The sequence below is a fragment of the Silene latifolia genome, chromosome Y (genome assembly GCF_048544455.1).
Source record: "Silene latifolia isolate original U9 population chromosome Y, ASM4854445v1, whole genome shotgun sequence".
NCBI lineage: Eukaryota > Viridiplantae > Streptophyta > Magnoliopsida > Caryophyllales > Caryophyllaceae > Silene > Silene latifolia.
The window spans coordinates 451,444,596-451,454,208 of NC_133538.1; the positions used below are offsets into that span (position 1 = coordinate 451,444,596).

Consider the following 9,613-nt stretch of genomic DNA (forward strand, 5'->3'; position numbering starts at 1 on the left):
ACGAATTGTTCTCTTTCAAGCGGTTTTGTAAAAATGTCGGCTATTTGATTTTCCGTTCTACAAAATTTAAGACGAATTTGACCTTTTTCCACATGATCACGTAAGAAATGATGTCTTATGTCAATATGCTTAGTCCTTGAGTGTTGTATTGGGTTCTTTGAAATGTTAATGGCACTAGTATTATCACATAAAATAGGAGTTGAATCAAAGATAATACCATAGTCCCTTAGTTGTTGTCGAACCGAAAGAACTTGTGCGCAACATAATGCGGCACTTACGTACTCGCTTTCGGCGGTGGAAAGAGCAACGGTTTTTTGTTTCTTAGACGCCCTTGAGATCAAACACGGACCTAAGAAAGTAGCCATCTCGGATGTACTCTTTCGATCAACAACGCTTCCGGCATAATCCGCATCCGAGTATCCTAAAAGCTCAAAAGGACAATGTGAGGGATACCAAAGATACAAATTAGATGTTCAAACCAAGTACATAAGAATACGTTTTACGGCAATGAAATGCGATTATCTAGGACTAGCTTGGAAACGAGCACATAGACATACACTATATAAAATATCCGGACGACTAGCGGTCAAATAAAGTAATGAACCGATCGTACCTCAATCCATCGTTTCATCAAGGTACTTATCATTCTCATCTTTGTCAAGCTTGGTGGATGAAACCATAGGTGTAGGGAAAAGTTTAGAATTAGTCATACCGAAATTACATAGCATCTCCTTTATATACTTTTGTTCATGAATCATCACACCATCTTGGAGCTTGCTTTAAACCATAAAGCGCCTTGTCCAATTTAAAAACATGGTTTGGAAATTCATTGTTCATAAAACTTGGTGGTTGCTCCACAAAGACTTCCTCTTCTAAATAACCATTTAGAAAAGCCGTTTTGACATCCATTTAAAAAAGTTTGATGCCTTTGTGAGCTGCAAAAGATATTAGCATACGTATGGCTTCAAGTGATATGTGCATTTTGTATAGTCTTTTTAGCATATTTTAGCACGTATTTATATGTACTTTCGTACGGTTTATATTGCATTTTGCCCCCGAATTGGCTACTTTGGTTCGTTTTGTCCATTTTGTGGAAATGAATGCAAAAGTAGTGGAATCGTACCATTTTCGTCCTTTTTGCATGCATTCCGAGGAGACGGGATTTTTCAGAGCGAGATATTGCATTGGGATGCGTGAAGGAATGGTCTACGAGGCAGTCGGTCACGAGTTTGAGCTGATTTGAAGGAAGAACACTCGATCGAGTAGTTTTATTACTCGATCGAGTGGTTTCTATGGCATTGGGTGGTCGATCGAGTACTTTTATACTCGATCAAGAAGAGCTGAAAAGTGAGGTTACTCGATCGAGTAACATTTATGTTCGATCGAGTAGATTTCTTGGAGTTTTACTCGATAGAGTGGTTTTTGATGGCGTGGGTTTTAATTAGCCCGTGAACTTGTATTAGTTATTGGACTTAGCATATTTTCTATTTAAGCATACGTTACTAGCTTATTAGCTATCGACTTTCGACTGATTATCTAAGTTTATTCTATTTTCCTCATCTTCACAAATAAAGACTGCGTTACTTTTGTCCTTCACTGTAACTTTGCTTTCAGGGTTATTTAGCTCGGATTTTTTCGTTCTTTACACCGGTATCTTGCGATTGTAATCTCTTTCTCTCTATTAATACTAATCTTTCTTTTATTCGTCTTAATTACTTGTTCTGCTTCCTTTTAATTTCTGCCCTAATTACTTTTTATGCATTTTTATTATTGTTTTATCGTGTTGAATGTTGGTTATTTCTTTGTTATTAGTATTGACAGTATTAATAGCGATATGAGTAGCTAAATCTTTTTCATGTCGGGATTAGGGATTCTACGGTAGAAATGTGACGATGTAGTAAATAAGTTTGACGAATTAATTGTGAGATTCTGTCACCGTAGCAATATAACTGTATTTACCGTCTTAGTTGAGTGCACGCTTCTGAGTCACCCTTTTAATCTGGTTAAATTTAATCCTGGATCGGAAGATTGGACTAAATAGACCTGCTATGAACAGTAGACTACCCTGACGAGGACGGAAGTTAAGTTAGTGGAAGTTTAGGATAGAAAGTGGACCGGAAGGACCTTTCCATATCCGTCTCGCAGTAATTTATCTAAGTTATTTACAGTTGAGTCACTGGACTACCGTAGTGAACCGAAATCCTGACATGTCCCCTCTTTATTGATAGTTTATCACTCTTTTTCTGCCTTTCCTGCTTTTTCTTTATTTCTCTTCCTTTAACCCTTTTTAGTTTAGAAATCAAATAATAAACACCTCCATTTGTGACCAAATAGACGGACTTGTACAGATATCTTGCCTCCCTGAGGAGATCGACCTGACTTCCCTAGCTATATAGTTAGTTTAGTTAGTTATTTTTGATAGGTATACGACAACCCTGTCAAATTTTGGCGCCGTTGCCGGGGAGGCAATTGCCCTATCTGTCTTTGTTTCGTTTATTTTATCCGTCTCAGGGACTTTTTATTCCTTGAGGCAGTTCTTATTTATTTTCTTTCAGTATTGTGTATGCCCTGGTCACACAGGTTTGAGTTAGTTTCAGCTGATTCTGAGCCAGAGAGACTATTCAGGCATAGACTCCGTCTGCAAAGAGAATCACGAAAGGAAGACTTGAGTACTTTCGAACCAGAGCTTCAGCATTTCCTTTTTACAGAAAATCCATTTTTTGAAGAAGATACTTTCAGTTCTGTAAGCACACCAGAAAAGATGCCGAACATTTCTAGTCACTCGGAGCCTAAAGCATCATCAATTCCAAAGGGTTTCAATCTCCAGACTGAGGATGGGAATACAATTGACATTCGACCTTCCTATATCAATCTGGTGGAGAGAAATCTCTTTAGAGGTGTAGCAGGTGAAGACCCGAGGAAGCATATGGAGGTCTTTACGGACTACTGTTCTACTATCCCCGCCACAAGGGGGTAACTCAAGACAAGATTAAGGAGGTTCTATTTCCTTTTTCTTTGACCGACTCAGCCAGGGAGTGGCTAACTGATTTGGACCGTATGGCCGCGGGAGTCAGAGAATGGGAGACCCTTGCTCTTGCTTTTTATAAGAGATATTTCCCTCCACAACGTACCAATCAGCTGAGGGCAAAGATCACAAGTTTCAAGCAGGCACCTGATGAGACTTTCTATGAAGCATGGTCCTGTTTCAAGAAGTTGGTGAGGTCTCTTCCTCACCATGGTTTTGACCCGTGGTTTCTGTCCAACCTGTTCTACAACGGGCTTTACGATGATCACAGAGCCATACTTGATGCATCATCTAATGGAAGATTCCAAGAGAACATCGACGATGATAAGGGATGAACTCTTATTGAAGAAATGGCGAACCACTGTGCTGAGTATGGAAACCCGAGGGATGGTATTAGAATAGTTCATGCAGTCAATAAGCAAGTTGTGGCCCAGTTGGAAGCCATGAATGCTAGATTTGATAAGTTGGAGCTGCATTCTGCTGGGGAGCCTCAGATGGTTCATTTACTTACTAGAGGGGAGACTGTCACATGTGAGAGGTGTGGGAGAAACGACGGTCACACTGCTGTTGGCTGTCTTACGGAGAAGGAACAGGTCCTTGCTTTTCAACAATACAGGCAAGAAGGGGGTTCCTATTATAACAATCAAGGGGCAGTCCATCCCAATTTGAGGTGGACAAGTCAAAATGTGCTCAATCCTACCCATCCTCCGCAGCAGCAGCAGCCGTATGTCCCTCCACATAAGACTCAACAAGGCTTTCAGAAGCCTCCTTCCTTTCCTACACCTAATCAAGGTGCATCATCTTCTGGTGGGATAAGTGAGCTAGGTGAGTTGAAGACAATGTTGAAGTATTTGACAAAGTAGTGGCAACTGAGTGATCAACAAAAAGATGTATCTATCAAGGCACTTGAAACTCAAGTTGCCAAGTTAGCCGCGAACCAGTCCACAAGGAAATCGGGTCATTTACCGTCATAACCTGATAAAAATCCACACGAGACGGTAAATTCAATTAATTTGAGGAGCGGTCGTTTATATGAGGGACCGGACGTGTTGAAATCAGACCCGAGGAAGGAAATTATTGCTGATGAACAGTGTTCTGGTGAAGAAAAGGAGTTGACGACAAGGAAAGTACTCGATCGAGTGATTACAGGGGGTCGATCGATTGATTTTGCTGAAGAAAGGACTCGATCGAGTAAAATTTCTACTCGATCGAGTGAACAGGAAAAAGAACTTACTTGATCGAGTGAAATTTTTGGTCGATCGAGTGACCTTGTTGAAGAAACTGCTCGATCGAATTGTATTTTTGGTCGATCGAGTAGTGTAGATAAAGAACAACTCGATCGACAGCCTGCTAGTGCTCGATCGAGTGAAAAATCGCATGAAAGACCTCATTCGAGAGAAAAGAAGCGTTCAAAGGACTTGGAGCTTGATCCGGCTGACACATTGGAAGAGAGGAACAAGGGACTCGAGATACCCATCACGATACCCTTCCCGAGGCGTTTGTAGAGTACTAAGGCTAATCAACAATTCGGCAAATTTGCCGAACTCCTGAGAAGCTTTCAGGTCACTGTGCCATTCGCCGAACTGCTGACACAGGCACCCTCTTACCTTAAATTTATGAAAGAAATTTTATCGCGTAAGAGGCACATTAATGATCATGAGACGGTAGTTTTGACCGAGGTAGGGACGGCCCAAGTTCAGAATAAGATACCTCCCAAACAGTCAGACCCGAGTAGTTTTTCAATTCTGTATCATATTGGCACCCATTTGATTGATATCGCGTTATGCGATCTTGGCGCTAGCGTGAGTGTCTTACCACTGTGTCTGGCTAAGAGACTTGGTTTGATAAAGTTTAATTGCACAAACATGACTGTTCAGATGGCCGACCGTAGCATATCACAGCCACTAGGTGTCATTGAAGACATACCTGTTAAGATCGGTCTTTATTCCCGTTGACTTTGTTGTACTTGACATCCCCGAAGTTGCCCATACCTCTATTATTTTAGGAAGGCCATTTTTGTTCACTGCTCGTGCAGTAATAGACGTCGGGCGCAAGAGATTGACTTTTCAGGTTGGGACAAGGAATTGATATTCCATCAGTCTAAGTTCCGGAGGGCACCCATGCAAGCTCAGCCTTGGAATGCCCTCTCTTCTACTGACCCTATTATTCACACTCCAAATGAAAATTTGGAGTATTGTGCTGCTATTGTGACCCCTCCGCCTCAGGTTGAGAGCAAAAAGGAGGAAAGTTCGCCTGTTTTCCTTGCTGCAGGTGCAGATGAAAATAATGCAGGAGCTGTCAAAGGGCATTGTGCAATTAATGTCATTCAAAGTGGGAGTGACAATGTTAAAGCCGGTGAGAAAGTAGTAAGGATGAGAAAAGTTCGCGCGTATGTGGACGTCAACTATGCTCCTCCTAACGATTCAAGTTCAAGCTCGTGGAAATTGAAGAGGATGATCAATGTTGCTGAGATGACGTCCTCCAGTCAGGAGCCCTCCAAGGGGCTACTTAATTGCCTTGAGAAGTGAGCGGGGAAATGACCCGTGTAACAAATTGTAAAAATAATTTTCAAATTTTCCGTTGAACTTTATTTATTGCTTTTAATTAGGACAAATAGAATTTAGACATTTTTGTTAGCGTAGATTAGAAACTATAGACTGTTACTTTGCGTATTTGGTATTTTGGGATACTTTTGCGAGTGTTTTTATGCAGGTTTGGGGAATTTTACGCAAATTCAAAGGAATATTAGCAAATTCAAGAGCTTACGCGAGGAAAAGAGCTCGATCGATTGCTTTTTGTACTCGATCGAGTGGATTCTGTTCGATCGAGTAATTTCCTACTCGATCGAGAAGATGCATACAAGAAACTCTCGATCGAGTAGTTTTAAACCACTCGATCGAGTGATTTGGGAAATGACACGCATGGAGTTTTCTTTAACTTCCTTCTTTTTCTTTGTTATTTCATTTCTTCTTCATTTATTTCGACTACCCCCTATTATTTGCGATCAAAACACCCCAAATCCCCCATATTTCTTGCCCATTTGCCAAATCCACCACCTACATTGTGTTTATTTTTGATTAATCGTCATTTGCCCTCTGTTTTCCCTTTGATTTATGCTAATTTACACGGTCTATTAAGGGAATTAGGGTTCCGCGGTTTTTCGATCAAAAATCGCCTATTTTGCTTGTTTCTTATCGATTAATTGTTCTTTGTGGATTCTATATCATCAAGTAAGTGATCCTTACTCTTCTTTATCCTTTAATTTCTTTAATTTTTGCTTTTTATGAGGATAATCAAGGATTAGGGTTTTGTTTTTCCGTTTTGGGTCGATATTTTCGACTATAATTTTGATTTAATGCTTAATTTAGCTTACTTGATGCTTAAATCCCCCGCCTCATTGTTTTTTATAAGTTTAATTCGAATTTTGCGAGAAATTTGCGATTAGGGGTTTTTACAGTCGAAATTTTCGACTGAAAAATTGGTCTATGCTGCTGCCATTTGCTTAATTTACCTCTATTGTTGCTTAATTGGCTGCCATTGTTGCCTGTTACCCGCACCCTATCGCTGTTACCTGCTGTATTCGAATTTTTGAGGAAAAAGTTGGGAATTTTTGTGCTGTAGGTCGAATTTTTCGACTGGTTAGGGGAATTTTCATGCCGATTTCATGATGTTTTCTAGCTGTTTAGCTGCTGCTTTCTTATCAATTCCCCTGCCCTATTTGTTCAGGATGGATTCTAGCTCGATGCCCTCTTCGAGCTCTGCTACCAGTCCAACCTTGTCTCTGTCTCAGACGGTAGTCCCTGCTGTTACTACCGTCTCCGCACCTGCCAGTACCTCTGTTTTTCTAGTCTCTACTGCTGGTACGGTTTTTACTGCCGCTAGCACTGCTGCTAGCCCTGTTTCAGCTGCCACTACAGTCACAGCCACCGCCACCTAGCACTGCTGCTAGTTTTTCTTCCTCAGTGGTGGTCATAGTAGCCACAGCTTCTACTTCAGCCACGGTGAGCACACCTGTGGCGGACTCACCCGCAGTTGCAGCTGCTTTACGGGCGGCCCTAGTTCCTCGTACCGTCACTGGACGGTCTTCTACCTCAGGTTCTAGAGGCCGGGGCCGAGGTCGTGGTCGTGGTCGTGCTACGCCAGCTCCTAGTACTTCTGCTCCTCCTTCTGGCACGGTCACTGTCTGAGGGGATGACTCCCTCGACTCTCAACCTGAGTACCCGCGGGTAATTTTCGTTAATAGTGTACATCGTAAGAGGTTTTATCACTTAGTTGGCTGTGAGTTTATCCCTACCCGTTTCTTAAACCGTCTGGCACTTGAGAGGCTCGGTTTCTACGAGCCAGTTTGTGAGCTTTTATGGGGCACGGGGATGACCGGACTCATCACTATGAGTGGCCATACCTTTTTGGAGCTGAGCCTTGAGTTCTTCAGCTCCTTCACCTTCTCCTCCGGGGCACGGGACGCTGTCCCCACTAGTCTTTCTGTGTCTTTCCGGTTGTTCAACCAGACTTTTTCGATGACGTTGGAGGAGTTTGGTACCAGACTCGGCCTTTCCTTTACGGGAAACATTGCTGCCTCTAGGAAGGTCATTCGTCAGGTTTGGCGGACCTTGGTCCAGACCACCTTTCCCGAGCGAAAGCTCGCGCAGGTCCACCTTCCCCCTACCCGTTACTTTCTTAGACTTATGGGGAGCACCATTTTTTGCCGTAGGGAGCCAAACAACATCAACAACGAGCTCTCCATCTTAGGCGGTTACCTGAACATCGACTGCGAGGGTCCTTTTATCCTCAACATTGCCTATCTGACCGCCCAGTACTTCTAGGCCCAGGGGGAGAAGCTCACGGGATCTATTGTCTGCGGTGGCATAGCCACCATTCTTGCCCGTTCCCTCTTCCCTGTCTGGCCTCGTGACTTACCGTACCTAGAGGGAGATAGATACCTCAGCCTAGCGTCTATGCACTCTCAGACCTAGCTGACTTCTGACTACCGGACTTGGAAGATAGACGGTTCCTTGTCCGTGGACCTACCTTGTGACACCCTCCCTCGTCTAACCCCATTGCCTACTATTGCACGGGGCGCCCGACTTCCACCTCTACCCGACTACCACCTCCAGGTCCGCCCACCTACTACTTTACCCGCCGCTAAGAAGCGGCGTAGACTTGAGACCGGAGAGGGATCCGCACCTTCCATGGGTGGCAAGACTTCCACGGCCACCCCTACCCTGATCCCTACTCCTACTCCCGCACCCACCGACCAGACACAGACACAGCCGGTCTTACCGGCTAATTTTGTACCTCCACCACCCTTTGAGGCATCCTCGGTTATGGACCAAGGGCGCCGTGAAGGTTTGTTAGTTGAGATTGCAGAGAGAGAGGCTCGTATGGAGCGGGACTTAGCTTTGACTTTGTTCCCTCTATACGAGTACCACTTGAGGCGACACCGTCCGATCCCAGAGGGTTGGCCACACCCTTCCTTTTACCGGTACCCAGCTGAGGGGTACCCGGAGTCTGCTAGTGAGGAGGAGGAGGACGAGGACCCGGCGGCGGCGGCGGAGAGAGCTCGAGCTGAGCAGAGGAGAAGGAGAGAGTAGGAGGTAGACCCAGACTTCACGGTAATGGTGGAGGACGTGCGTGACAGCGACGAAGAGGCTAACGAGTAGCTGCTGGTCTACTCACTTCCCTAGTTTTCTGGCTGGTTTGGGGAAGTTCGTGTTTTGTATGTCCATCTCACTCTTTTATTTTTGTCTCCTTTTTATTTTATTTTATTTTTCATTCTTTATTGATTGTATATTCCCGTTCCCCTGTATATATCTGCTAGTGTATGCTGGAGGACAACGAGGGCGTTGTCCGTTTTGGTTTGGGGAGGGTATTGCATCCTTTTGAGTCTGCATTTGCATTTGTTTTGCATTCACGTTTATTTATTTCAGCTTGCATTGTTTATTTATTTCATTAAAAAATAAAAAAATCGAAAAATTTTAAAAATTCAAAAATATTCACGTTTACTTTTGCATATAGGTTGAGTCGGAACGGTAGATTTCCGTGATGATATTGCACTATAACTTGTCATTTTACTTAAGCCTTACACTTCTATTAATAGTTATTAGCTTTGTCATACGCATAGTCTACGAGTTTTTGTTCAAATATAGCTGACTGTTTAGACTTGACCTATAAATTGGCAAGCTACTTTATAATTTCTGAGGTTTAGAGCCCATAACTGGTGGCATTCATGACCAGTTCATTAGGAATTGAGAGTAGTACTCCTTGCATAGTAAGTTCATCATTTTTGCACTTTTATGACATTCGATTTCTTGTCAAATGCACACATTCGGGTTTGTGGTCGGTGTCACATGCAGGGAGGTGCTTGCAAATTTTCCCTTTTTCTTATATTTTTCACCCATTTAGCTCCACTTAAGCCAAAACTTGCCTTTTTGACCCATTAGCTACAGCCCAAACTGAGCCTGCCTAGTCAAGCTAGTTTAGTATGTCCTTTTGTGGTATAATTTTCCTTCTGTAGTTGGCCTGTGTGTATATGATTGGAGTTGGTGTAAATAGAGGAAGGAAAAAAAATAAAAATAAAAAAGAAGTTGA

At 43.0% G+C, this 9,613-nt stretch overlaps 1 non-coding gene across 1 annotated transcript; it reads right to left on the reverse strand.

Annotated features, from left to right (window-relative positions):
• Positions 1–3,136: 3,136 nt before the first annotated feature.
• Positions 3,137–3,242, reverse strand: LOC141636075 (small nucleolar RNA R71). Its single transcript, XR_012540713.1, has one exon. It is a non-coding gene; the product is annotated as a small nucleolar RNA R71 (small nucleolar RNA).
• Between the last annotated feature and the right edge of the window lie 6,371 nt (positions 3,243–9,613).